Here is a 27,746-nt window from a genome sequence, read left to right on the forward strand (position 1 = left end):
CTCTGTAAGTGGCTCATATCCCTCAAGAAAATTTGACCTTCAGTGGTAAGCAAGCAAATACAAATCCCATGCGCTTGAGAAATAAATCACCTGAGTTTATAAACTAGGCTCCTTTCTACAGTCTTGGTAACTTGGTTTGAAAGAGTTATTTAAAGTTGTGACATTAGCCTTTAAACCGTAGGGGGTTTTATATACCTGTCCAAAGGAAATTAACTTTTGTTTGCAGTTGGCTGGCTTTTTCAGTATTTTAACTGACTATCCCAGTATTTTGTACTCCCAATTTAGTAAATTACTTTTCTAAGGAATAACTCAGGTATAATTTTTTGTGAGAAAGAGTGAGGTTCAGATGATTGCTTTCATCACTTTTCTTATTGAAACAGAACCAAAGCGACAGGGCAGGAGGAGAGGAGTGAGAGCACGAACATGCTGCGACTGCAGCTCTGCCATCGCCTCGCCATCCACTGGTGTTTGCAAGATGGGTTTGTTTTTTTTTTTTTTCCCCCAGGAAGGCTTAATGTGGAAGCCCACGCTCTTGGCACATGCAGCTCTCTAGGCTGACTCTGCCTTCAAAGCACTGCAGAAATGCCATGTTCAAAAAGATTTTTTTCTGTTGGGAGGATATCGCTTGCTACGTTTCCTCCCTTTCTCCATGGTGGTGATGGTAAATTGCAAGCTATAAATCAAAGGCAGGTTTTGATGCGAGGAAGTGCCCAGCAACGTGCGAGGGGGTTTGGTGTCACCCTGAGGCTGGGTGGACAGCATCCAGCCAGCCATCCTCTCTCCAGCTGACCGTATCCATCCAGCCCAGGGTCTGCAGCTTTCCCGGCTTGTGCCAGCACAGTTCCTTCTTGGGCCGCTCTGTGAAACAGAGCATTGCATTGTCCTGGATCAAAAATAAGCACGCAAAAAAAAGCCCCTCAGAGCAAGAAGCAGTTGTGATGGTTGTTGGGGTACAAGGAGGAGGAAAAAAACCCTCTGACCTGCAGGTGTGTAAAGAGGTAGCTGCACTGCTGTCACTGTCTTGAAGGTAGGCTAGAGTTTCCCCTTCTCCCTTTCCAGGTTGTGCCTGGAGCAGCCAGACAGGGAAGAGTCCTAAATAACTGGGATTGAGACTGAAAGTCAGCAGTATGCATTGAACCACAGCAGAAACACCTTAAATATGAGGCGCCTTTAAGAATTAATTTTGGAGCTGGCCTGGTTAAAAAAGGAGCAGAATTTTTTATTCTGCTGAAATGATGGGGGAGCCACCTTACAGTTAACACCAGTGATAAATGTCGGGCTGGTTTGTATTAAAAATGCTTTAATCTGATTTGGCCCCATTAATTTTTAAACTAGCAGAGGAGGTCATTAAATCATAAGTCCCTTTTTTGTTATAAATGCTTGCACCTCTGTGTTCCCTCTGCTTCCCCAGATTCTGCTTCTAATTAGAGCGGTGATGTGGTTCATGGCTTGTCAAGCAGATTAATGTGCTTTTGAAATCTGGTTTTTTTTTTTTTTTCTTTTCTTTTTTTCCCTCCTTCTTCCCCTATAGCTGCCTGCTTGTCTTCCTGGTTTTTTTAGGGGTGTGTTGTTGCTGCACCTGTATCCATAGCCTATGGAAAGGTTTTAGGTCCTACTGTGCAGGCTTGGGTAAAGCCTTGAAGAGCCAGGGGGAGGGGAGGAGCAGAGCTTGAAAGAAATCTGCTCTTTGCAAAATGACACATTTATTCGTGTTTTCCTTTGCATTTGAGTGACGTGCATGCATTTTCTGATGGTGTAGATGCGACATGCTCGGAAATCTTGAAACCTGCAATACCCTCCCGGTTTCGTTCTCCCCTGGGTGGGACCATCCGTGCTTTCTCCTGGCTAAAGTCGAACATGGCAGGTCTCACATCCATGGCGCATAACTTCTGCGGTACCAGGGGCTGAACTGGCATCTCTCCAGGAGCCCGAGGGTTGCACTTAATTTGCATATAAATTTACATAGGAGTTTAATTGGAGATAAATGCACATGTTTTTTATTTATAGAGCTCTGCAAGTGTACACAGAGATTTACTTAAAAAAACCCCAACACACCAAAACCGCCTGCTTTCGAGTTGTGTGGGATTAAGGTTATAAATGGGGCTTGCACCCCATCAGATTGACAAGCCCCTGACAGCTCGTGGCCCCTTTGGCCTGGGGCTCTGCGGCCCTGCATTCTCTGCCAGCCTGCAGCCCCATCCACGCCGTCTGCCTTCGTCCATCCTTGATTGCACCAAAAAGGAGTGGAGGGACTGTGCACGGTTGTTTCAGAGTGCCTTTGGAGCTCACCGCGCTCTTCTTATCTGCAGGCAGCCTGTGACGCTGCTGTATTCCTCAGTCATGGAGTTACAGGCTATAGCCCAGAGACCAAATAAGTGTCTTCCTTCCTCTCTTATGTGATATACAGCCCCGGTAGGCTCTATGGGCAGCTTGCTGGAAGATAAAATTAATTTTTGAGTAATGCACGTTGGAAGGAATAATCTGAACGAGACATGCACGTTACTGGGTTATAAATTAACTGTAACTACTGAGGAAAAAAGATACGAACATCACCCAGCCCAGCTCTCGCAAACCTTTTCATGTTCTGTTGCACTGTGCATCGATAGTCAAACAGAAACAAAATAAAATGGTGCAGAACAGAACAAAATATAATTATGAAACTTCTCAGTTCTTATAAAATTTGGTGGTCTGATGTCAGCTCTAAAACTGTTCAATTTTGCTCATTTTGGAATACTGATGGAATAAAAAGCTGGCCAGAAATGAATCATGCAATGAATAGAGTGCTAGAGAATGTTTGTTTTGTTTTGTTTTTCAGAAGTAGTTGGGGGGATGGAATTGAAGAGCTTGAGATGAAAAGGTAAAATGCTTGCAAGGTGTAGGCAGGTGGGTTTAATGAAGGAATGCGTAAGCCACTTATGTATGGGTATAAATTAAATGGCAGAAGTGTGCAACATAATAAGCTGTACAGAAGGAGTAAATGGAGCACTGCTGTATTTAACCTTGCTGTACAATAGGTCGTCCTGCTTCTTTTGCGGCTCCAGCGAGACTTCTGACATGATCCTTTAACCAGGGCAGGGGCAAACGCCACGCAAGGAGGCATTTAAGTCAAACTAAAAGGCAATGTTTGAAATGGTTAAAGGGAATTTTATTTTCACGGTGAATAATTAAACTGGGAACTGATTGCCTTCTGTGCAGGAACATCCGAGGCTCTTTATAAATCAGTCTTCATCCCCTGCAACGCGCACTGTTCATTAAAATAGACAAACAAAAGCTCAAAACGTATGTTAAGCCATTTTTTCTTAATCAGGTTCCCTGGGTTTTTTTTAAGCGCTGTTTCGGATTTTGGGCCATTTAAAATGGCTGTAGTAACTCCGTGATCTTGTGCTCTGAGCTGTTAATGGGCAGCAGAAGCTCTCACAGAGATATTTAGTATGGCTGAGAGTGTGCAGAGGAAAAGAGGATGAGAACATTATGAGTCTGAAAATACAGGTCTACTTAATGCTTAAATACATAGATTAGAATCTAAAGAATACGAAGGTTTTGACAGTGAAATGTGCTTTTAAATATTTTTTAAAGTTTATGTTTATGCATCTATCGAGTAAATTACCTTAATCTTCATCAAATCACTCTGAAAAATGTTCACTCTCAGACAATCCACATATGCGTCTGTAATAAGTATATGCAAATCAGTAACAATATCGACTCTAAGGTTAAACAGAATTTAATTTGCCAGATCAGAGGTAAAAGGAGAGAACAAAGCCTCAGCACAAGAAACGATTTAGACTGTTGATCTTGCAGCTCCCTTTCAGGTTTCTGATGCAGAGCTGATGTTTCTGTGTGGGTTAGAGCAACCTATAATGTCAAATAGCCTGATATAGGGTAGAAACTGCAGAAATCTAATGAGCAAAAACTGAACAAAGCCTTGCCCTTAGGAGAATTTTAAAAAGTACAATAAAAGTTCCAGCAGCAGCTTTATGAAATATTTCTCTCTTATCATGGCCAGTTTGACTCATGTTTGGCTACAGATACCTCCCTCCCTTGCACTGTAATTTTTTTTTTTTTTAAATCTATGAAGTACTTTCCCCACCCCCCCCATTTTTCTGTGGGCTTTGGAGAGGCAGGAAAATTTGTCCTTTCTAAAGCCACCTCTCTGCGTAAGCTGAATTAGAAGCACACGTCTTGGCTCTCCATTGTGTAGCTGACTGAGGTCTGAGGAGGTATGCACAGTGCCCCCAGTGAGGAGGACCAGTACATCGGTGGGCTCTGAGATGGTCTTGCTGTCCTGAAGCTGACAGGGAGACTGTGCTGCCCACTCCTTACTGGGGAGGGTCTGGGATGCGAAGGGGTGGCAAACCTACTTGCAGATTTGTTCTCCATTGAGCCCAGTGAAACAAACCTGTTTTTTCTGAGGTGGCTCCTCAGGGTCTGTGTACATGCCAAGCCTTAGACTAGGGGACTTGAATCGGTGATTCATGAGCTTCTGGCCACTGTGTGGTTGAGGAGGGCATGTGTGGCCATCATCCCTCCCCAGCCTGCCTTTCAATTTGTAGTAGGGGTCGCATCTCTCACATCCAAATGTAGGTGTAGGTGCTCCATCATCTAATGGGTGCCTTTCTGGTGGGAAGAAAGAAGGTGAGGGGCTGCATTTTTGCATTTGTGTAAGTGGATCCAGCCAGATGACAGGACAGATAAACCATCACACAGACAAAGACAAGACATGGTCCCCAGCATCTCTCCAGATCTTATGGTGGAAATGCAGGCTTCCTGAGTAGTGCCCACGTACAGTGGGTGTGTGTCCCATCGTGGCACAGGTGAGGGATAGTAAGATCCTTGGGAAGGAGAATGAGTTACCTGCAGCTTGTCACTTCTTTGTGCTTGAGGGACTCCTGGTGTCCTCCTCCTTTGGGAGAAGGAGAGACAAATTCTTCTGGCAAGCCAGCTCTCTCTCTGTATCACAATGAATTGTCTTCTGTAGGCACGCTGCTATGTATGGGATGACTGCCTGCCATTAGTTTGTTTGAATTACAATAGAGCTGATTATTTTCTTTTAAGATCCCAAATAATCTGAAGTCATCCGAGATGCTTTATGTTTTTGAAGGTGTTTCTTCTTTGGCTTGTGCAGTGCTGCAGTTTGCTGGCACTCTGAGATGCCCCCGTGCTATCAGGGCTGGGTTTTGTTCTGCTCCGTGAAATATTGACATTCCTGGTGCTGGCTTTTGCTGGTGTTAGCACGCATAGAAAAAATGGCTGATTAAAGGTTTGCCACATGTTGCTCATCTGCGTGAGTTTTCTTTGTTCTGTGACTTTGGGCAATCCTGTGTATCTGGCAGTATTTCTGGTTTGTGAGAACAGGGTCTGTCTGTCTTTCTTGATTCTCTTGGAAATGTGTGTGGTTTCTTTAATGTAGTAATTTTATTGAACAATTTTAAATGCAGTTCATACGTGTATATTATATGTGTATACTTGTTAAAAAGAAAAAAAAAAAAGTAGTAATTCTTTCCAGAAGGGAAAAGAAATAGGAAGAAACACATTCAAACTGAAATACTATTTCCCCAAGGGATTTTCATAGCTGTTGAAGTAATTCTTTCTTTGTGTTTTCCCTCTGTGTAACATGCATGCCTTCTTTCTTTTAACTCCAAGATGTAAATTACTGCCATTATGTTCTGTATTCCTTAGGATTCTTGAAACATTTGTCTCAACTTAAATGCTAAGTGCCCCATAGCCTCTGAAGCCTAGTAGAAATTGTGATTGGTTTCCCAACTTTTTCAGGCATTTCTTTCAGCTGCAGTGGTTTTTTGCCTTTAGTACATTTTAGCAACCTTAGACCTGTAGTGAATTTTCCATCACAGAAACTTACTGAGAATGGATAATTTTTTTAAAAATAATAATAATAATAAAATATCTGTAGCTTATTGTTTTTTGGTGACTATAGAAATTGCCTGATAAAAGTTCTGCAGTCTTTTTGCCTCCTCGGGCAGATTTTGGTCTTGAAAATTTATAAAATACAAAGAGCTATTCAGCAATCATTGTTTCATCTAGGACTAGTGTTCTGGAAGAAAGATGTAAAGGATCATTCCAGCCTGGTATTTTTACGTCTACTGGAAAAAAAAAAAAAACACCAAACCCCTGTGTTAAAAAATAAATATTTCTAAGCTCTTCCAGACCTGAGCGTCATGTTGCAGCTCTGAGGAAAGTACAGCTGGAGTGATAAGAGAAGCAGCTGTGGTGAAAAGAGAATTGAATGGAAAGGTTTAGCTTCATTATTTGGGGTGGAAGGGTTTTTTTGGACTTAAAGGCACAGACCACCACTTTCGGGTTGAGTGAAAAGTAGTCATCTACAGACTTTATCTCTTTGGGAGTGGAAAAATAATCTCAAGTATGTGTCTCATGGATAGATACAATGATGTGAATGTTTGAACCAAGTTTCTGTAGAAAACAAAAAAATTTAAAATTTGAAAGTATTTGTGATCTTAAACAATGCACCCCCAAGGTTTTTCTAGTAATAAGCCAAATGTATTTGTCCTGCTTGTTTCATGGGCTGCTAAGTAAATCTAACCCTGTCAAAGAGGGTATGTACTGTGGTGCCCAAAATGAGTAACCTTTCTGGTTGGCTGATCTGGCTGGGGGCCATAAACTGTGGATCATTAGATGGAAATTAAAATCTATTTATCACCTTTTCTCTTTCCAACTAATTTAGGCATGACGTTAGCTAGATTATTTTGTTCTTTCTAGTGTCAAAAATACAGTGTGTCAGTTGCAAATACTGCACAGTTTTTTAAATGTTCCCACCATCCAAAGTTAGATTTCTTTTACAAAAAAATCTGTATTTTCTGTTTCATGGATCAGTTATGAAAGTATCTGTAAAAAACAAGACAAACCAGTCTTTCCAGAGGAAATATGATATTTAATGGGATTTTCCTCATTATATGTTGTGGTCTGGCTTGGGGGACAGTTACAGATCAGCTTATGAGTTTCAGCCTCCTTGCTGTAACATGTAGCAGTGCCACCACCTCCCAACCTCCCTGTTGGGATACCTGATGTCCATGTCCTACACAGTTACTGGTCCCCCTGACTTGCCGACAGAAACATTTCAACTGGGACTTCCTGGGGACCTTGTGGCATTATGCCATTGCAGAAAACATTTGATAGAAGGTAAAGAAATGTAAGGATTGATTTGTACTATTTTTAATAAAGCAGTGTCTGGAGGTACTGAAGCCTGGGGGGAAATTCAGAATACTTCTAGAAGAACCAGACGGATTCCAGATGTCTTTCCTTTTAACCTAGACTTCTAGCTGACCATGCCTTTCTGGTTGGTTCCTTGTAATAAGTTACCTAATTTGGTGGATTGGTGAAGAAAGGCCTTGAGATGAAATGTATCCTCTTTGGAAATACTCTTCTATTTCCAGCAAGTAGTTTGATGTAAAGGCTGGGTTTAAATTAAAAAAAGTAAGAAGAGTAAAGTTGTCATAGAAATAAAGCTGGATTCTGGCATCGGTCGGCTTTAGAAGGTAGTTTTGGAGAAAGTTTATAGATCTTGGCTTGCTAGACGTAAGAGTAACTCCTGTGGAACAGCTGAATGAAAGGAAGGATACCATAAAGGGAAATTAAGCCTGCAAAGAAAATGCCAACACTTCTTTTTTTTTTTTTTTCCCCCTGCGGACTGCAGCTCTGGATCAGCTAAACAAAGGAAAAAAAAAATATGCAAGGGACTCAAAAAGCAATTTTCAACTTCCAGCTCTGGTTTTAATCTTGTGCATCCTTCTGTGTTTCCTTGCCAACACCTAGAGGTCTTACAAGTGCCAAAGCTCGTGGGATTTCCAGTGGCGGTAATCGTATGTAACAAAGTTCACTTGATAAAGTCATACTCGCCAAGACAAAAAAGCTTTAACAGCTTTGCCTGAGGTGAACTCCTCTCTGCCCCCTTCGCTTCCCATGCAGACCTAAAGGAAATGCTGCTCTCGATGTGAACACGCACAGCCGTATGACAGACATGGTCAGGAGTAATTAAGATCCAGTGTGTTGTAATCGGTGGGTCTTCCTGGGTGCACACGCTCTGACGTGGCTGTGCGGATCCCTTGGTGCTGCCTGAGGACAGGGCTGGCTGGGCTGGCTGGCTCCTTGAATGCCTTTTTCTGAATGCAGCATTCGTAACAGGCTGTTTCCTGCCCAGTTTGGTTACCGGGCAGATAAAATGCATGTGATATCTTCTTAATTCATTACTTTTTTTTTCTTTTTCTTTTTTAAACTCAGCTCTATTACTACTGAGTAGCAAGTGTATATTCAGAGGAGTATAATTTTTTAACTTTGCTTGCTTCCCTTCAGCCTGACTTTCTGCTGAAGTACTTAAGTACACCCACCATATCCACTTCTGCTGACATCGTGGGAGTATTATATATGCTTCTCAGTGAAATCCTCAACTGATGAAAATCTCCCTGACTTCTGCCTTTGACTTCCAAAGAATCTATAATTTTATACCGTGCATCTTTTGGGATGTATATGCCTTCTGATTTTAAGAGGCTGAAAAACATTTCCCCCTCCCTCAGCTGTTAAGGTGATTAGTGTGTGTGTGTGGTAGTTGGTGTGTCTGTGAGTTTTTTATTTTTATACCATGTGTAAGTATTTGTAGGTGAATTAAAGTGTAACAACACAGAATTTGTTGCACCCTACTTATGGACTTCTGGTTTTGTCTGCCTGTCTGTTAGTCTAGCAGTGCCAACTATCATTCAGCAGTAAGGTAGTAGAGGACTACCGAAACCACACTGCAGAATCCCTAAGTTGGTTCTTAACTTCCCAGGCTCCTCCTTTGTTTCTAACCATGTTGTTTCCACAGTAAGAAATCTCTTTGCATTACTAGTAACGGGCAGTAACGTTAATCAGATTTGCAGACGTGTGCCTACCCTCCATCATTTTTCTTGCCACTACCTCAGCTCCAGCTCCTCTTTTGCATACCTTGGCCCATCCTCAGTGGCTCTGTAGCCTGTCTGGTTTTCATCCGCCTCTGAGAGGCAACCTCTATGCTCCAGCCTTTGTGCTGGGGCTGGAGAGTCCCCACTCTGCGTGGAACCACAGTTCCAGGCAAACCTAGGTGGGATTTTAAAAAGTGTTTTCCCTAAACGCAAGGTTGATTACACAGGCTGATTTACAGTTGTGTTTACAGGAGAGGTTGGGCTGTTGTACCTGCATTTCCTGACTTGATTGCATTTGTAATGATGTGTGTCTGTGTAGTAACACGAAGGTGTGATTTCAACACGCATAGGCATTGCCTACTCTGGCTTTAACCTAGCAGCAGAGGTGTAAATATGTGAAAGAAAATAAAATGCGTGAGGTTTCAGCCTGGGCGAGCAACTGGAATATGAGCCTTCTGGGGATGCCCAAAATAGGTGGTTGGTGGTTTGGTAGCTGAGGCTGAAGCCTGTGCTGTCACATCCGTATTGCCACTTTTACTTAAATTAGTCAGAAACCTTTACAGAATCAGACAGACATATGTGAAGATCTGTCTCAAAGGTTCTTTCAGCTAAGACTTTGAGAAACAAGTTACTGGTTGCTCACAGTGAGTAAGAGGAGACGTTTTCCATACAGCTGGGTCTGGAGGGAGCTAGGTCTACATCTAAACGAGAGATCGGCTAAGCTCTTGGCTGCCGAGGGCCTTGGCTTCTGTGTGGATGCAGGACTCGGTCCTCAGGTTAGATGTGATTGATGTTCTGCATTTTCTTACAAGTCAAGTACATTTCCAACATGGAAGGAAAAAAGGGTTTGCTGTGAATTTTTCTGAGCTACAGCAGGAGCAGCAGTGTGAAATCAGCTTTAGTACTTTCTTCTTTTCTTAAAAAAACCCCTGCTGCTGTTTGGGAGCAGCTGAAGCAAAGGGTTGGGAATAGGGGACAGAAGGAAAGGAGTGAGACCTTGAAATAGGTAATAGTTAATGTCTTCTCTCTGGCCTTGACAGATGCCCTCATTTCCCCAGATTTCTTACTTCTCTCCAGTCACACTACCCAGTTGATTCCTGATCTTGCTATCCAGCTATTAATGTGGCTTTCTTACTCTAAGACTGTTAATGCCTAAGCTGTGCCATTTACCCGTAATGCTGAATTGCAAGAAAAGCATTTTTTAGATGTTTTGAGTGATTTAGTCTTGGTAAAATGATCGGGAAAAGACTTAAAACCTTACATTTCAGTGGATGCCACTAGACATGGTGGTTCTTGATTTAAATTCTCATGCAATAAGTTTTTAAATCCTTTTCATATACTTAAGGTGTACATTTGAAAACAGCAAAATTTGTACAGAGTGGAAAAGACATATTTTTAGGTAGCTAGCTGTTTGCTTGCCTGAGTTTATAGTAAATCATTCCTGGTGAATTTGCAGTGTTTGTTGCTGAACATCAAATTGTTAGTATGACTCCTTGAGATATGCCTCCCTTACATTTCCAATATTGCTGAGATGACATCTGTTTGGACCTGTTGTAACTGAAAGATGAATCCTAGTTTTGTTACAAAGGCCCTCAGCATTTCCATAGTGCAGTGAAACTTCCCATAAATGCAGTTGACTTGTGGTAAAGCAGGTAATGAGCTCTGCACACCAAGTCTGATGTCACTTGTCACTCTTCTGATCAGTGCACTGAAAGTGACCTCATGCAGCCTCCTTTTTGGAGACCACAATTTGATGAAACCCATTTCTTTTATATTTTATTCCAGAAGGTTTTTTTGTGTGTGCCACATGCACGTTGTTCAATTCTGCGTTGGTTGTCTTTCTTAGGTAATCCTGTCCAGAAACTGTCTCGCCACAACAGGTCTGAAACCTTAAACAAAAGTATATGAGAAGAAACTTGACTGTGACAGTGGTCACAAGACAGAATGTACACCAGTCCCCTTACATATAGTATTTATGAACTCCGCCTTACAGATATTCTGGTGTTCTGATTTAATTTTCAGTTCCATCCAGATTCTAGAATAAACTGAAGAGCCCCTCCCTCTAATCGACCTGTTTCTTTGACCTCAGAACTGTGACGCATTTTGAAGTGGGTATCATTGTTGTGATGGATTTTTTGTTTGTTCACTTTATTAAGGAAAGCAAAAAAAATTTTCTTCTGACAGAGAGATGGAGAAGAAGCAGGCCAGTGTTAAGTCTATCTGTGCATCCTAATTCATAGTTATTGTGTTATGTTAGAAACTGAATTATGCAGTCTTGATTGATATGAAATCTTAGGATTCACTGACATGAAGGAGAAAAAAAAAGAAAAGAGTCTTGGGTTGCTCATGGGAATGGCAGCATCCTTCCCTAGTTTCTAGTTCCTGAAGAAATACATGTGAAAGATTTGCTAACCCAGACTTAAGCATGTGCCCCCTTAGATGGTCTAAGATACCCCTAACACTTGCTGTCTTTGTTCATAAAGGCAAGGGACACAATATCAGAATATGCAGGAAACATTTTAAAAAGGAACACCTGATTTCAAAATACTTGATTTGTAAAATTTGGCCACCTTGCTCATAAACTTGGTGTAATATTTTAAAAGTTGTATTCTCCCCTTCTGTTGAGAAGAAGAAAGCTGGACCTTATATGAGCCAAAAGTGAAAAAGCGACAGCCATAAGTTGCTTTTAGAAAAATATATACCAAAAAGGAGGTAAATCTATTGGAAAATTGTGGGCTGCATTCATAAAATTATAACATCTCTGACTTAGTTTGTAGATATTTGCAGGAGTAGACAATTGCAGGTATTATCTGCAGTTGTGCTATTGGAGTATTTTGGGCTGGACCAAGCATCTGTGCTGTAGGGGCGAGATCATCTAGTCCATTCTCAGCATCTACAGCACAGACGTCCTTTCACTGGTTTTGTGAGTTTTCTAGCAATTACGTGCTTCGCCCCTCTCCCTCTCTTTCCTCCTCCTTCCTGAAAGTGTAATGGTGGTAGGTGCCTGCCAAGCTGTTGCAAGAAAAAAATCTGGGAAAATTATGGCAAAGTGTAAGTTGCTTCACAGCCGTCTCGAATGCTGTTCTCGGTGGAGACTGGAAGTACATGAGCAGAAATCCAGTGTGCTCTATTAGAGAGGAGGAAAGCTGGTGGAAGGCCCGGGGAGCTGATGACCAGCATGAGGGTTTGGGCCATCCTTGTGCGAGCCAGTGTGAGGAGGAGCAAGGCAAGGACGCTGTGGAGGGAAGAGGGCACTGGGCACGGGGGAGTAAACTGGTGTGCTCCCATCATCCTTCTGCCCTTCGCCTGCAGGTTCGTAGTCCATTGGCAGATCTTAGGGAACTTGGAAAGAGGTGTGGAACTGTCAAAGATAACCCCTGCAAGTAACATGGCTGAAATGAGGAGCAGGAGGGAAGCTGGTGGCCTTTCCCAGAGAAGCAGTGGCCAGCAGCTGGCCACTGGGTGCCGCGTGTCGGCCAGTGGGGAGCACGGTGCTGGGAGAGCTGAGTGCCTGGGTCCACATGCAGTCAGGTCTCATTAATTCAGCTGCTCATGAAGCAACTTGTTTTAATTAAGTCAAATTTATGTCTATGAACACTGTGTGCAAGATAAATCTTTTACTTGTTTCTCGCTTGGTGCAGCAGCCGGGGAAGCTGCTCCGAGAGCATCACCCTGCCTGTGCCCTGCCAGCAGACAGGAGAGTGCCCGTGTTTCCAGAGCAGCGCCCGAGCCTGATTCTGATAAACGAGTAATTAAACAAACAGCCCTGCTTTTATTGCTCAAATGCAGCAGCTGGGCCCTGTAAGATGCTTGGCTAAAATGGAGAGATGCTTGTTCCATTTACTAATTGATTTTGCTTTTGAACTTCTGTAATGGTTTTATTTTCAGCTACGTAGCAATAAAGATAACAGGGAGAGGGGGAAAAACAAAGCAAAAAGCAAGTGAAGCCATTTTGTCTCCTCCTTTCCAGGCTGATTCCCCCCATGCTGGCTCGGACATCCCTGCAGGCGGGCTTGTCTGTGTGTAGAGTGGGTTTGTGTGCACCGTCCTCCCCAATAGCGGGTGCTCTGGCGGGATGGGTGCCCTGCCTCTTCCTTGCCCCACGCAACCAGCCTCGAGAGCGGAGCAGCACTGGGATTGGGTAGTGGGATGGGTTTCTGGTGCTCAGGCATGGTGGCCTTTTGGACACAGTGACCCTTGGAGCTCATGACTTGCTGGTGAATTTGTGTGAAGGCACGAGGGGACGAGCGGGTCTTTGTTCCTGAGAAGTGAAATCTCACCAACCTGCTCCCAAGGTAGTTCAGCAACTTGAGTTTCAGCTCAAGCAGAAATATGCTTTGTCTTTTTCTCTCTTTCAAACAGAGAAATGTCATAGCATAAAGTTGAGGGAATGAACCTGTTTGAAGTGTTTGAGATGCGCTGTGGGGGAAAATGGTGGGAACCTTTTCTACAGACACATGGCTCTCCTTCTTCCTGATACCCTACTGTGCTTGATGTCTCCCCATCCTGGGCCAGGACCACTGCTCCGACTGCAGCCTCACCACCTTCTATTCACATTCCTGGGGACAATTTGGGAGCCCCCTTTTCTGGATTCCCATTTTGATGTCTGTCCTTCCCTCTTTCCCCGACTGTGGCAGCTCTACAATGTGAGCATGAGCACCCTCACCAACTACCTCCGGCTGTGCCAGTCGCTGTCATAAACTCATCCCACTGCCTGGGTGGCTGCCGATCCTCTCCTGAGCTTTGGCCCATTCGCAGTGCCCTCACCCGGTGCGCAGGATCCTCTTGTGCAGAAGCTAACGCTTGCAGCTGTAGGGATGGGTCCTTCTCCCTGAGCGCGTCGCCTAGTCCCAGTTAATTAATGTGTTCGGGATCTTAAAACTGTTTTCTAAATTAGAACAAGATTTATTATAGAACCTGATTGTGGTGCCATCTGCATCATAGATGGTGCTGTGTCCTTGACTGCTTATCCTGGACCAACCGTGTTTCTAGTGATGTATGTCTGCAAGGCAAAGCAAAGGGGTGATTTCAGCAGAGGTAGGCAAGCATGCATTAGCTTCTGGAAAGTCCACGTAAAAATGGTTAAATTGTGGGTGAAATTGGACATGGCGTTCAGCAGTGGCTTACTGTATGCAACATCATAATATTACTTTTACGTCAGTGAATGCTTCATTTGTTATACTTAGTTCTGCAGGCTCAGATGCATGCCTTGGGTTTCCAAGCACTGTGCTGGCTTTTCACCCAGCCTTGCTCTCCTGCCCTTCCCCGCTCAGCGGGCCTCCACTTACAGAGCACCATGCACCGAAGGCTGGTTATTGTCCAAAGGTAAAAATTGTTCTCCGGGTTGGTGTTTTGCCTAAGACAAAGGATCTGGTCAGCCTTCTCTCACTGCCAAATTTTTTTGTCCTATTTGTCTTAACTTTCCTTTTTCATTAGTATTTCACGTTTGTTACCGGATGAGGCAAAATATGTTCTTTTTTCACCAGTAATCTTGTTTGTTTGTTTGTTTTTCTCTTACTACCCTTCCCTTCTCAGTCCTTCTGGAGGTTAATATTGAGCTTTTTCTTTTCCCTCTCAATTTTCCAAGTGCCAGCAGTTTTCAGGTCAGAAATCCATTCTGCAACAGGAATGAGTATTCTTACTATTACAGGAAGCAGGTCTTTTTCTGGGGATCTTCCCCAATTGTCATCCCTGGCAAGAGTTATAGGGCAAAAGCCGAGAAAGAAAAGAGCAAAGGGAATGACTGGTTTCAAACTTCGCAGTTTATGCCTTTCTGTCCTCCTTTTCATTGCCTTGATCTTATGTGTGTATTTTTGGTCATGAATCCAAGTTTTTGCCCAATGAGATTTGCTGTAAAATGCACTAGATTGTTTAACAGTTAAGTTACTTCACAGTGTTTTGATTTTTCCTTCTTTTTTATCTCCATTTCAAAATGTTTCCAATCTGTAAATCACTTTCTACCTCTTCATACTTTTGGCACTATACCTTGTTGGTGAGGTAGCTGGAGCAAAAGGATCTCTAACCTAGGAGGTAAATACTGTTTCTTTCTTTTCCACATTTGTGTGTCCCAGCTTTATTCTTGCACGGTTTTTTCCCTGCTATCCTAGTCTGGCCATAGAAGGTAAACACTGGGGGAGCTAAATGAGATTACAGCATCACTTTGGTAACCTTTCTTAGTGAATGGGCAGTTGATCTGCCCATAATGCAAAGCACTTAATGTATTGAAGCATCTAAGAAAGCAAGCTACTAGTTCACCACTCAGAGTTCAATTCCCAGATAATAACATTTATTTATAGAGAATAAAGAGTTAGTTCTGTGATAGCAAAGTAGATATTGTCACTCAAAGCATGGTCTTTTCATTAACCTCAGATTTATATGGTTAAGTAATTGTTGTATTAGTAGCATTTCTTGAGTGGTACAGAGGAAAAAAAATAAGACAGATGTCTGTGAACAATGTGCTGTTTGTTTATTTATCTGTAGTAGGCTGGGGCTAGTAAATTGGCCCACTGTCACAGGGCTGTGAGCGATAGCGAGCTTGAGCTCAGCAGCCTGAAGCTTGAGATGCTGCAACTCATGGGCAATATGTGTCACGTATTTCTTTGTGTGTACATCTGTCTGTCCTGTCCTGTGCATAGCAAAAGGTAGGGGAAAGACTTGTGCTAAAGTGCCATGTACTGAATTTTGTGTTTCTTGAATAAGCCAGCTGACAAAAATTATTGCTTTCTGCTATTTGTTTATGTATGTTTTTGACTTTCTGTGGAAGTGGGCCATATTTCTCCAGAGCAGAAATGCACATGTATTTAATGAATGCATAGCTTGGTAGTAATGCATACAGAATGTTGGATGTACTTTTTTTTCTTAGTATGATACTGTTCAGATTTTGAAAAGAAGGAAAATTCTGCTAATATTTCCATTTCTACTTTGTTCTTCCAGTTTCCATAACATTTTAAATTAGAAATGTCATAAATTTGGTATGAGGCTAAAAGCTTGTAACAAAATAAGACAGGAGGATATTCTTAAAAGGAAAAATATTTAATCTATCTTCTTCATGGCCATTTTCTTAAACCTGAAGTAAACATGGTGAAATTGAGTGAATTTCTATTAGGCAGGCTCTTCTGCTTTCGTGTCACGTACCGAACAGACAATTGATGGCATATTTCCAGCTGGCAGAGCTGTCGAAAGGTAGCATGCGACTTCAACTCCATTTTTTCCCCCCCTTTTCAACATATGATTGTGCAAGTCTAACTAAATTAATCGGAGAGTAAATATTCATTCAATATGTAAAATAAAGAATAGATCTGCGAGTTGGATTCAGTGAGTAAACAGATCATTGCACTACAGGGTTTTTTTCAATACAGCAAGTGCTTTAGATGCACAGATTTTTCAAAGCTGATGTGATGATCAACTTGGTATCAACTGTTGGAGTCGATACAGAGTCCCTTAAAGTCTCATTTTTGCTTTTTAGGGCTTTTGGGGGGAGGAGGGGAGGGGCAGGAAAAAGGGCTTTGCACCGTGAGTATTTCCTAATGCATGTGTGGAAAAACATCCCATTTAGACCTGTCATCTTTTTCAAAAATAGTGAAAAAACTTCGGTGGCTGTTATTTTTTTCCACATAAGGTACTTTGTCTGGGACTAATAATGGTGTTTGCGTTTGCTGCTGGTTGTGTCTTGATCATGTTTTCCCAAGCATTAGCTGCTTGTCTGAGCATTAGCAGCTTCTCACGGCCTTCCTCTTGTAAAATAGTGGGAGGTGATAATCTGACCCAAATAAACCAGTAAGGAACTCCACTTGCCTCCACCTTAAAAGGGGAGATCAAATCCTGCCTTTCCCCTCTGGAGATAGCTCTGGTAACCCTGGGGCTATTGTGCTGTCTGGGTGCATACCAGCATCCTAGGAACGCTTCAGACGGCTAAAGCAGACTGCAGCAGCACTGTGGTGTGAGGTCTGTGGGCATCACCAGTTTGCCAAATTTTAAGCAGAGACTTACTTTAAGACTCCATGTTGGGAGTGTATAGCTCTCGGTGTAGGCCATGCTGGTTGTGGGATATTTTAAGAGCGAGGTGCATTTCTCCAATGCTTTCCCCATGAACGTTGTTGCCTAGTGAAAACAGTTAACATCAACCTAAAACAAGCCTTGTGACTGCCTGTGGTTTAGTTTAGTCACATACCAGAGACGAAAAATCATTGAGTTGCTCTTTCCTGACATGTACTCCTTGAATGGAGTTGGTGTAAATTTAGTCAGTTCACTTTGTTGAGTATCGAGAGCAGTGTGATATGTAAATAAAGCTTTATCAGAGGAGATAGATTTAAAATTCCACAGTTGGCGAGGAAGTGTTAGCAGTATAATATAATACAAATATTTACACAGTAACTTCTAAGTCTTCAATAAGTGCTTAATATTTGAAATATGTGTTGTGAAAACATTGACTGATTAAGCCGTAGCATTGCTGCTACATCTGTATGCAGCAGCTTGCAATGGCTAGGATGCAGGAGTCGCGGGGAGGAGTAGGTCACCTAGCAGTGCAAAGGCATTTAAACAAGTCACACCAATTTTTTAAAAATTTAATTAGGATTCAGCATGATCTGTTCTCCCAAGGCACGTGTAGCTCCATCCCTGCGTCCTGTTGGAGCCGCCGCTCCCAGAGGCTGTTGCATTCGTGTAACGTGACTGGATGTGATCACGTGCCCAGTGTATCTAAGACCGCTCCAGTAGCAAAATCGAGCTACCAAGTTTGTGCCTGCCCACAACAGGGAGTGTAATCATCACCAGTCTGTCCCTCCTCCTTGTATCTGTCAGGGAGATTTGATAAGGAATTGCAGTGGACTGTAATGATGGATGGTTAATCTTTTGCCTGCATGCAGTGTCACAGGAGTGGTGCTGGGCTGTAGCCAGTCAGCTTGTTTTGCTGGGAGCAGAGGCTGGCAGCAGAGGAGATGCTCTCTTCGGGTGGGTGTATCTGCCTTGCCCAGTCCATCACTGCATTCAGCCTCCAGTTCCAATATTACTCATGAGTGAGCTCACAAAACAGTAAAATCAATAGACTGAAAATTAAAATAAACAGAAACACAGCTCCTAAATTTGCCTGGATGATTCTCTGCTGCCACCTCATCTGCCAAGAGACTGCAAGAGCTGATCCATGCCTAAAAATGTACTGCTGCTCTTTAATCCAGTCTTTGGTTTATTATCCTTTTTTTTTCCTTCCCCTTTTCTTGCTACCCTGTTTCACCTTCTGCAAGTGCACAGCAGAGACAAAAAACAGTGGTTTGGTGTGTGCTTGAAGTGTGAAGATTGGGTTGAGTTTATTGTAGGTGGGGCAGGTATGGTCTGTCCTACAACTCCCAGACTTGATCACAGTCTGCCTTCAGAATCATTACTTCACTGTGGCATTGCTTGACATTATGCTAGATATGATTTAGCCAGTTCCTCAAATGTTTTGGCATAAACCTGTTGTTGATAAGCTCTGCTCTGCCTAGACCCGCGCGACAATTTCATTTCACTGTCCTTTTCCACAGAGAAGCTAACAGACAGCTTCCATCCAGCCCACAGTCTTTTCCCTAGAGAGAGGTGAAATGATGTGGCTGGTCATGCAGGAAACCCAGCCCAAATAACGAAATGCTGTCTCTTTTCCTACTGCAGGCTAATGCAAACAACCAGCACCTGACGCTAATGATGTGTGAGGAGGTATCTATCAGCCTGTGCTTCTGCCTGCTCTCTGGGCAGCTGCTGTGCTGTGTGGCTCAGTCTCTGGCTAGGCTGGAGGTAGATATTGCTGCGTGTGATGGAGGGGTCTATAGAGGTGCCCCAAAATCCGAACTTGGCGTTTGCTCCTGCTGCAGTTGCAGGAGATTTCCGTGTCTCTGTCAGTTGTGCTGGTAACACGCAAAGCTAGGTTTTGCAAGAGGAAAGTGAAGTAACAGGTGATTTCATCAGAAGCTGATGTCAGGAATGTTGCTCAGGATGGTTTAGCAGGTGAATGATGTGCTGTGAAGCTCTCCTGTGAAGGTCCACCTCCAAGGTAAGGCTACAATGCCTGCCCTTCCCAGTGACACGAACACGGATGATTGCAGTAACCTTAGCTTGATGCAAAGGAAGAGGGGTTGGGGTTTGCAGAGAGATGGTGCAATTCTCATACTGCTCATGATGTTTTTGCAAGGCTAAGAGCAAATAATCTTGAAATGAGCTGGCAGTTTTATGATTGGGTTTTATGAGCTTTTATGATGTTTATAATCTGACATTGAACTCACAGTTTAAGAGGTGAAAGGTTTAAAGGAACACAGTAGCAAAGGCATACCACTAAATTTCTTCTGGGTGTAATTTCGATGTACATCTTAGATGCTCCCCTGATGTGGTGGGTTTGCTAAAGTATGGGTGATGCAATTCACAGTGTGTGTCTCTGAGTAAAACTGACTCCATCCTTCTCACGTGTTCAACATAGGGAAGAATTGAACAGAAAATACAATTTTGCCTTCTCTAAGGAAAGGCATGGACTGGAGCTAACTGCCTAGGTTCCAAAATGCAGTCTTTGTGTTTCTGTTTAAATCCCAGCCACAGAAATATGGTACATTGTCCATGCCTGCTTGTTTTCTTGGGTGTTTTTCTGGTATCATTAGAAATCTAAAGTCCCCTGCAATCTTTAAACTGAAATTCTTAAATTAGGACTTTTCCCCCATGGTACTTGTGGAGAAGATGAATAATCTTGTCTTGTGATTCTGCATCCACTTCTTTTGATGGATGTGTGCTTCAGAGGTCCTGCTTGCAGATGTTTGCATATGTACAGCACAAGCCTGTTCTTACTTGAACTATCCATTTCTGTTTTCCTGCATTATCTCTACTGCTCTGCAGGCTCGGTGAGCGGCAGGTTTGCTGCTGGCTAGCTTTTTGAGGTTTCTGTTATGCAGAGTACTGTATTTGTCTCCTGGTTCTTTGATTTGTAATGTTTTGCCTTTGATTGCAGCAGAAGGCATAAACAAGCCTGTCAAAAGCCTTGTTTAGCGTGCAGATTCTGTGGGGGTGGCTGGCAGCCTCAGACCCTAAAATAGATCTAGCAATGAACTGAACGGCTTTAAACCCTGAGAATTTAATTTGATCTTTCTTGTTGCTTTAAATATTGGGACTGAATGAGGATTTCTCTAACAGAACAGAAGGTGAACATGTTGGTATGTGACAGTAATAGAAGAAGGGTCCAGACCTGCTGTCATTGAGCTGCTCTTCTGCAATCAGAGGCTGGGCTTGGCCGCTGGGTAGCAGCTTGTCTGCTCTAAGTCACCATACCTGGGGTGGGGAGTGCTGTATCCTCTGATTTTACAACATTTGGGGGGGGCTCTTCTGAAACGCTTCCCTGGATCCTGTTGTGGGATACTCACTGTAGGAAAACCTAAAGTAGTCGCTTACAGTTTTAGTGTCTCTTTTATGCGAGCTTTGGGAAGGAAGAAAGAAGGAGCTGCAAAATTACCCAGGGGTTCGTTTTTTTCTTTTCTTTCTGTCCTTTTTTTTTTTTTTTTTTTTCCCCCCCCATGTAGCACCATGCAGTTTGTAATATCATAGCTGGGGTTTTCAGTTGTGGTGGTGTGAAGGTAACAATGATTTGGCTTCAACGTGCCGTAACAGCTGCAGAATTCATTGGAGCTTAGAAGCCTGTGAGTTATAGCTGTGATGCCATTTACAGCTTTTATGGAAGAGCTCTTAAATTTGTGAAACGTGTTACTTTTTGAAGTGCATTATATTTGTAATTTGAATTCTCTGAAATCCTGTCTGTGAAAAAAAAATAGCTTTGAAAATCCCCCTCTGCCCGCTAAAAACATGGGGAACTCTTACCAGGCGGGGAAGCAAGTCTCTTAAATTGAGTGATAGAACACATAGATGGATTTGTAAGTGCTAAAATGTCAATTAGTGCACTTAAAAGCTTAATGGTTGTCTTTGATGTGCTTCTAATATCTTCAGTAAAGTTTGAATGTTGTCATTGATCAGGGAGTGGAGGAGGGATGAGGGAATTGAACGCTAACCCAAACAGTTCTCGTGGAGTGGAAGGGCTTGTTCTCTAAAGACCCCTGGCCGCAGGAGCTGAGCCAGCATGGGCACCTGGCACCCTGCCTGCGCATCGCCCCTGCCCCGGTGCTGTGCCGCCTGGCACCCACCCAGCACTGCCTGCCGAGAAACCAGCAAAAGCGAAGGAAAGGCGATTGTGCCGTTGTTTTGAAAGTTCTCGTGCACACTTGTTGGTTTTTTTTTTAAAAAAAAAAAAAGAAGAAAAGGAAAAGATCACAGAAAGGTCAAAACTTGATTATGTTTTTTCCTTATCAGTTTAACACAGATCCGGTTGTTGTGAAACACCTGTGTGTTAAAAATCATTCTGTGCAATTAGGAAAGCCTGCTATCTCCCTAAGAAAGAACTTTTTTTTTTTTTTTCTTTCTTCCCCCCCCAGCTGCCCTTTATGATCTTAATTTAACTGTTCTGGGGAGATACAGTGTGGCACAAATCAGGCCAGATGTGAGAGTTGCTAGTAGCCATTCTCTCTTCCTCCTCCCTCATGTTTTAAATTGTAGCAAGAACTGAAGCTTGTGTGTGGCGGAGCAGTGCTTGAGCCCAGCTCTTTCTGAAATGCTTGACTTTGGTACCCTGAGCAGTCTTCTGCAATTTCAAATTATTTCTTCCCTGTGCTACTAAAATACCATCATTTGTTTGCTGGGTAGTATTTTGGAAGTCAAATATATTTAATACTGAAGGGCAACCTTGGTAAAGCTTTAGAGTGTAGGTTTTCACTGATTATATAGCTTATCTTCGTGCAGAAAATTTGCTGATATAACTAAACTGGCCTGAAAATACATTTAGAGTAGCTTTACAGTCTCCTCATACGTCATCTTTAATTGGCATACGAGTGAAGAGTACAGGTTTAGTTTAATTCTCCCAGCTTCAATGGATACTTGCACACACACAGACCCCCACACCCACACACCCCTGCTTTAAAGGATATTCTGCCAGTCAGGAATGTAAACGAGGACAAAAAGTGTCTGATAAAAATATCACTTTTTGGGTAGTACAAGCAAAATCAACATGTCATGCTCTTAGCGCAGTATCAGCGTGGCCATCCCAGGAGCTTGTGACAATAATTTAGTTCCCCAGCCAGTTCAGTAAAATTAATTCAGGTCCCAATAACCTGAGATTTCTCAGCAATAGGTTCAGCACATTTGATTCTGTCATTACCCTTCCAGGGTTTAAAGAATGACAAGATGGGTTGGTGTTTTTTTGGGTGTTTTTAATCTTCTTTTAAACCTGGTGATTGCCTGAGTGAGGGGCATCCTGTAGACTGATGTGAAAGAGGAGGAAACCAAGTTAAACGTTTCCAAGCTAAGGCAAGGGACTTCTTGTGTCACCTGGACCTGCTTTGGGTCAGATTTATGCAAACTTGCAGGTCCACACTGTGCAAGTTACCCTGTGGGTAGTTTGTCATGCCCTGGCTCCAGCAATGCCACTTGCCCCGCTGCTGGCCATGGTCCTTTTGCAGGGGTTTGACGGTGGAGCTACTCATATAAGCATGCTCTACTGCATTGCCATCAAATTGAGTCAGACGAGCCAAGACCTCCCATCTTATCTCTTTAAGCCAGCCCAACCCATTTGTACTGCACAGGTTTAAATGGGAGCGAGTGAGCAGCTCTGCTGGGCACAGGGTCATCCAGCAGGGATACGGTGACCTTCCCAAGTCTGCAAGGGAACCTCTGTCCCCATCCTCAAGCCTGTGAAGGCATCACATTCCTGATGGGCACAGGTATATTAAATAATGTAGCTAAACTATATAGGCTTTGGGCTAGTGTATTTATTTCACTGAGGGAGCAATGTAAGTTTTATATTGGTAGATGCATGGTTTTGCTGGTATATACTACTATACTCCTAGAAAGCAGATGGATCAGCAGATCTTTTCCTATTAATAGACAAGGCTTCGTCATCCAGGTACCAAACTCCTATCAAAGAAATTACATAAGTGCTGGCGTCCTGTTGTATTTGTGAGGATAGATGCTAAATGCATCAACAGTACTCCAGCTTCTCTAAATATTGATACCACTGACCTTTCAGACACTGTGAGGTACCAAAAAATTAGATCTCTTTAAATTCCCATAGAAATACTGAAGGCAAATTTATAACACCCCAGTTGTGTCTTTCTCTCTTCCCTACTACCTTGACACTATTTTGGCATGCAAAAGTGGTTAGTATTTTTCAAGTAAAGGATCAGGCTTTCTGTCTGAGGGTAGGAAAAGGCCTTAAAATAATTAGTAATATGCAGCAGGATTGGATTAGCTATATTAAACTTCACATCTGTAGATCTTATTAGCAGACATTTAAACTGCAGAAAACACTTTTTATTGGACCGTATTCATATGGTTGCATACTGGAGCTTGAACACCTTATAAAAATATGAACTGATTCAAAATGAAATTAATTAGAAAGTATATATTTGAATTTAATTATCTTGAGGTGCTGAATACTCTTTGTGCATATTGGGTTTTATGTATCTATCTGAAGTGTACTTAGTGGAGAGTTTTAATTAGAACTGGAGACAGTAAGAATATTTGGAATGTGAAATTTATAAATGGCAGTGATTTTCAGCTAGGAGTGCAGAGGTTTTTTGGAGCTCGCTACCATTTCTTGCTTCTCTTTTTCCCTCTTCTTAATAAGCTACTTTTATGTTCAAATTAATACCAGATCCTGAAAAAGAAAAAATCCTGCTGTGGCTCTCAGTCTTCTGCAGTGTGATCAGAGTTGTCAGATCCACAGCTGCAGGAGATTTTTTTACCTTTGTGTGTTTAATGGCTCGTACTACTCTGTTCTTTGACGGTACCATTTAACTGTAAAAGTGCAGGGCTGTGGATGGCACAGGACATGTGGCTGCCTTGACTACTGTCTCAGATGTCGGACATGCCAAGACTCAAAGAGCTGATTTGGCAGCTGCCCAGCAGATTTTTATAAAGGCTCAGTTGGTGGCCAGAAACGCAGGCTGTCAGAGTTGTGTTATGCAATAAATTGTTTTTCAGCAGAAGTTTCTAATCCAATTTCAGCTGTAATTTTTTAGTCGTCTGTAATCAAAGATAAGTATACATTATTTCATGGTGTTTCAGAGAAGTGAAGACATGCAGCGTGAGTGTCCCCCATCAGGTTGGTTTGTTTGTTTTTCTTTTAAGAAGGATTTAGACCTGTTCACCTCCATGGGAAGGGATGCTTAAAGTGTTTTGATTTCTGGCTGGGAGGCATGTGTCTGTATACAGCATACCCTTTCAAAGAGAATTCAACATGCGTTTTAGGACACGTTCCCCTTTTTTGAAGAGAGCACCAAATAAGGAACCTATTTATCAAGTCAGAGCTTTTGCTTGGGCATAAATTGGCTACAAGTGATGGTCAAACACAGGATTGTACCTTGTCAGGTGGTGACCCACCTGAAATGTTGCAGGCCCTGTCCCTCTAACAGATAAACCCCCACTCCCGCTCCCCACATATTTCCTTTTCACTACTTTTCATTAAGTAAATAATTCATCGTGTAAAAAGGGGGTATGGTTCATCTAAATGCCACGAGATCTTTGAGGTTGCACAACAGCAAAGCGATTTTAATTTCCTGAATACCATCTGCAATGCCCTCCCTCCCTTATGTTGACCGCCATGCTTTGGTGTCATGATGGGCTTGCATCCCTCCAAGTGTGGGTGGCTGCTAAAAGGAGCAATCCTGCCTTTCTTTCTGCCCCAGCAGTAGCTCCCATATGGCCACGTGGGTAGTAATAAGGGAACTGATCTGGCTGAAAAGGATAATTTTTCCTGTCTTGGGGTGAGATTTGGACTCTTCCCCAATCAAGCTGGTCAAATGGCCACATCAAGGCGAGTGCTGGATTTGGCAGATGTATCTCACATAGTGACAGGTGAATTCACTTAAGCCAGTTATAAAAACCACTCCCCCAATATGAATAATTATGTTGTACCTTCTTACTTCTTACTTCTAGCACTCTGCTACCCTCAGTCTTTTCTGGCTTGCTTCTATGTGTTGCCAGCTCTCATCAGAGCCCAAAACTCTGGTGCTTTGGTTGCAAAATGGTTGATTAGATTTCTGGCCTGGCCTAAGAAAGTCGTAGCTATAGAGTCACTGCTATCGGTGAGAGATGGTTCGAGTTGAAGTCCTGCCGTAAGTTGATAAATTAGGAAACTTTAGACCTGACTTCACTCTGAATTTGTTTGGGTTTAGCCTTTTTTAAAAAAAGTGTTTATCTTGGCAGACCAGCAGGGGAAACAGTTGATGTCTTTTAAGTTTTCACTAGTTTCGTATTGAGTAGTAGTTTTCTAGAGGTGCAGAAACATTGCCAAGACCTCTGAGTTTATGTAAAAGAAACAATTAATACACGACCACACTATTTTTAAATATTTCATTATTAGGCCTAAGGTAAAGTTAGGAGTTATTTTTTTATGCCTCAATTCTGGCAGCCTGTATGAAGACACTAGTGACTTCTGTTGGGAAATTTCGACAGTAACTCTTCTACCCTAATGTATTTTTGCAAGAGTAGGTTGAAGCTTACTGGGCTCAAAAGTGCCTGAGGCCTTTAGTGACCCAAAAAACAGAGTGTTTCTCTCCCATGCTGCTCTTAGAAGAATTCAGTCTGAAAGGAGGAAATGCAATCCCTGGTGCAGCAGGAGGCAGTGAACAAGCTCAAACCAACAGGAGATTGCAGGGGAAGAAAGCTGTAGGAGAAGTGCTAAAGCAGGAAGAAGGAGAGATTTTTATTTTTCTCCATCGTTTCTTTGCCATGTTAACATCGGTTCTGCTAGTCAGGAGCTGTAACGTAACGTGAGTCCTTTGGGGAAGTTTTCTGAAAGTATGAGGGAAAAAGTTGCTATAATTACCACATACACTTAAATGCTATAACAGAACCATTAATAAAGAAAATTTCCCCTTTCTTCATGTTAGTTAGCACATTTTTAAAACATGACCTATTTTCCTAAACTAGACAGAACAGATTACATTTTCCAGAAGGCATGAGTCATTGTACTATAAAGTCTCCAAGCCGTATCAATCTTCATCAACTTAAGCCATTCATGAGGTTTTATTTTTTCTCACTGAATATAAGCAGTTTGTTTTAAATGAGAAACTGCTACATCCTCTCTGGATAGTTAAACTTGATTAAAAGGTTTAATATTAAATAAGTGTGAACTGTATTCTGAGAGGAGAAGGGAGTGGAGGGACCTTGATAGTAAGTAAAAGACTGCAAGGATATTACTGTGGGTATATATGGGTATATCCAGTTTGCACGATGCTGTGCTTGGCTGTAAGAAGCCCAAGTGGCACGATAGCTGCCAGAAGGAGCCAAAAAATCTTTATTTATATAGCTTCAGTTGAATATATTAGAGTCTGGTTTCAAACCGTTGCCCTGGAAGTTCAAACTTTTGCTAGGAGTTTCTGGTGAGAAAGGATTCTGCCGCCTGGTCATGGAACAGCCCACTTGCTCCTGCAAGTTATGTAGAGAGGGAGCTTGCACCAATGGGCCCCACCCATGACGGGGTTTTCCTCTATGTATGTGGTGTGTGTTTGGGGTGGTGAGAAAGTCAGTGGGACTTTGCAATACAACGGAGACCTCTGCTAGCGCAACGGGGGAAATACGTGTGTTGATATAGTAGTAAGACCTTGCACTTTCTCATGAGGTTCATGCCATGCCATACGTATACCGACGAGGTGGGCTCTGTAAATGAATAAGCGTGCTAATTGCACTTAGGAGTAGTAACTCGCCCAAGACTGCACAGAGGATCTCTTTCAGCCTCAGAAGGAGTATCTAGGTTTTCCACCAATTTCTCTTACGTCTGGCTTTTAGAGAAAAACAGGTATAACTGTTTTCCATTGATAATATACAGCCAAAAGGCAAAAATCTGTTGCAGGTCTTGAATCTAGTAAACAAACATTTCCATTTTGGTCCTTCAGCTGAGAAGTAATTTATATGATCTCTGAAAATGTGTTGTCTGTTTTTCATGCAAAAGACAGATTTTTGTTTTGTTGCTAACTAAACACAGGAAAAAAAACACCCTTTGAAATAGTTCTCCTTCAAAAATATCCTTGAGGAAAGGGTAGAAGCTTGTGGTTTATTTTTCCCATTGCTTCAAAATGACCTTCTTACATCTGCGGGAACGACTCTCTGGGGGCTGTTGAACCATGAAAGCATATTCATTTAGGGCATTGGGTGCCACAGTGATTTTAACCGAGTGTTGGCTGCAGCGCTGGAAAAAGAAAAAAGAGGGGGTTTGTGTTTTGTTGTTTTGCTTTCTGCAACCTGGCATGAAGAATGGGGTCAGGAGATGCGTGCTTGGGAAAGACCCAAAGAGAGAGCTGGAAACACGCCAGCCACACTGAGTCATAGCACACATGCTTATAAGTATCTTTGTACCTTACAAAGTCCTGACTTTTCAAATAAAACCATCACTGCTGTTAAAGTATTTACATAAAAGTAAAACAAATAACATCGAGTGCTGCATGCATTCTCCCTTGTTCCAGCTCTGTTTTACCCTGTGAACTGTGACTCCTGTTTGCTTAAAGCAAGGCCAGGCCAGGCTGAAGTATCGAGTGATGAATGAACGGAGAAGCTCGAGTCATGACGATGCGTGTGCTTCTGCTGCTTCTCATGGAGTAAAGCATCATGCAGCAGCCCCCACTACTTCAGGCTGGCATTTCACCTACCCAGGAGGCGGCGTGAAGCCTGCCTCTCACTTCTGCCTGCTTTGCTTTTTTTTTTTGCAAATAACTTAAGAAATAGGAAGGCTGCATGCAGGCCACGTGCAAGCTAGGTAGCTGAACCGCAGCATCAAGCTATAGGTGAATGGTGAAA

General features: G+C 42.6%; 1 protein-coding gene across 7 annotated transcripts in view; it reads left to right on the plus strand.

The window, feature by feature from the left end:
• JARID2 (jumonji and AT-rich interaction domain containing 2) overlaps nt 1–27,746 on the plus strand; it is a 225,224-nt gene that overhangs the window by 65,141 nt on the left and 132,337 nt on the right. For 2 of the 7 annotated variants that reach the window (XM_074871254.1, XM_074871246.1), the window contains exon 1: nt 22,556–22,672. The exons of the other annotated variants lie outside the window; for them this stretch is intronic. The gene's annotated coding sequence lies outside the window, so the exon portion shown is untranslated. Of the gene's footprint in view, nt 1–22,555; nt 22,673–27,746 lie in introns of those variants that run through there. 7 annotated transcript variants of the gene reach the window in all.

This window comes from Strix uralensis, chromosome 1 (genome assembly GCF_047716275.1).
Source record: "Strix uralensis isolate ZFMK-TIS-50842 chromosome 1, bStrUra1, whole genome shotgun sequence".
Classification (NCBI taxonomy): Eukaryota; Metazoa; Chordata; class Aves; order Strigiformes; family Strigidae; genus Strix; species Strix uralensis.